Source organism: Propithecus coquereli, unplaced genomic scaffold, assembly GCF_000956105.1.
Source record: "Propithecus coquereli isolate 6110/MARCELLA unplaced genomic scaffold, Pcoq_1.0 Scaffold270, whole genome shotgun sequence".
Taxonomy (NCBI): domain Eukaryota; kingdom Metazoa; phylum Chordata; class Mammalia; order Primates; family Indriidae; genus Propithecus; species Propithecus coquereli.
Window position 1 is genome coordinate 2,156,595 of NW_012148286.1, and position 1,981 is coordinate 2,158,575.

The 1,981-nt window shown below is 38.9% G+C and overlaps 1 protein-coding gene across 1 annotated transcript in view; it reads right to left on the reverse strand.

Moving 5' to 3' along the window:
• The window catches only part of LOC105813186 (hemicentin-1), a gene marked incomplete at its 5' end in the record, with an annotated part of 108,069 nt that overhangs the window by 68,454 nt on the left and 37,634 nt on the right, over window positions 1-1,981 (reverse strand). The gene's annotated exons all lie outside the window — the stretch shown is intronic.

Below are 1,981 nucleotides of genomic sequence, written 5' to 3' on the forward strand. Positions count from 1 at the left end.
CTTTACAGCTTAATCGTAGCTGTTCTCCTTTATTTAATGACACATCTCCAGGAAGTTCGGTAAAAGTGGGAAGAACATGTACAGTCAGGCTGATGGTGTGTGTATCTTCACCTGCAGCATTGTTCGCAACACAAGTATAGGTGCCCGAATTCTCCAACTGAAATAAAAAAAAAAAAATCATAGCACTTAAAATGTCATCGTCTTACATCATATTACATAAAATACACTAAATTGCATAGCTAGGTCTCCAAAGGAATATTTTTGTCTAAAAAATTTAAATTTCCATCTGTTGTCTAAACTGTCAGGTGGGCTTTTGCATAACATAATTTAAGATGAATAGGAGTTTAAACATAAGCACATACTATACAGAACTATAGCAATCATAGTTTTCTAAAGAAAAGTTTAGATTCTGTACTGCTGCTCTGCAATGTACAAATAAAGAACCAATAATCCCACAGGCTAATAGCATCTTGACAGCACAGTTGGCTCTCTGGGTAATGTGGTACCAAAGACCACCAAAGCTATCAGAGCAAATGGCAAGAGTAGGGCAATATTACGTACAATTCTAAAGTTTCACTTGCTAAATTCAAAGGCTAACTCTCATCACTCATCTCATTTGATATATTGGCAGCATTTGACACAAGTATGACTGGCTTCTCTTCGAAACCCTGTCCTCACTTGGCTTCCAGGACACCACACTCTCCTAGTTTCCCTCCTCCCTCCCTAGTTGCTCCCTTTCCATCTTCTTTTGCTGGCTTCCTCTCAGCATTAACATCTTAATGTTGCCATGTGAGAGACCCTTGGTCCTCTTTTATTCTCTATCAGTACTCAGTTCCTTGGTGATCTCAACCAGTGTTATGGCTTTAAATACTATGCTATGCTGGTGACTACAGTGTCTCCAGCCGAGATCTTCCTTCCAAACTCCAATTACGCTGAACTTCTCGTTTCAACTCTTTCCTTGGATGCCTAATAGATACCTCAAAGTCACGCCCAAAACTGAACTCCCAATTTCTCCTTGCCCCTTTCTGTGCCACCTATAGCCTTTACTGCCTCAGTTGATGGTGATTTCATCCTTCAGCTGTTCATGCCTTTGGTCTCAGACATTTGAGTTATCCTTTATTTTTCTCTTTTCCATATCCTATTTGCAATCTATCAGGAAGTATATGCAGAATCCTACAACTTCTCACCTCTTCTCTGCTAACACTCTGCTTTGAGTTCTGTCATTTCTCATCTGCCTCTAGAGGGTCTTACCAGAGGTCTCCCTGCTCCCGTCCTTGCCTCCCTACTGTCTAGTCTCCTTACAATAGCCAATGTAACCCTTCAAAAATGTAAGGCAAATAATATCGATTCCCTGCTGAAAACCTGCTGTGGATTCTGACTTTTACTCAGAGTAAAAGGCAAAATTGTTACAAGACCCTATATAATCCAGCCTCCACTTTTCTTGACTATTTTCTTTCTCTTTTCAATCCCCTTCTTCTTTGCTTTCACTGGAGTCCTATTTCTCAAACACATTAGGCATGTTCCTACTTTAAGTTCTTTGCTTTACCTATTTTCTTTGCCTGGTATGCTTCTCCTTTAGATATTTGCTTGGCTAACTCATTTCCTTCAAGTCTTACACAAATATCACCTTCCCAAGGGGGTTTATGCCAACCATTTTATTTAAAACTATAACCTGCACTGTTCCAACTGCTGATACCCTTTACCTCTCTCTTATTTTTCATACCGCTTCTTTTCTTCTGACTTAATGTATACATTGCTTATTACTTTTAGTTTTTATCATCTCCTTTCTCTAGAAATAAACTCCATGAGGGCAAGGATCTTTGATTCTTTTGTTCCCTGATGTATTCCCCATGTCCAAATCAGTCCTTGTCACAGAAAAGGTGCTTGATAAATATTTGTTGACTTAACGATTGATTGATTCCGGATGCATTAAGGCATACCTTACAGACTTTTTTTCCTCTTTTTTAAACGTTTAAGAATT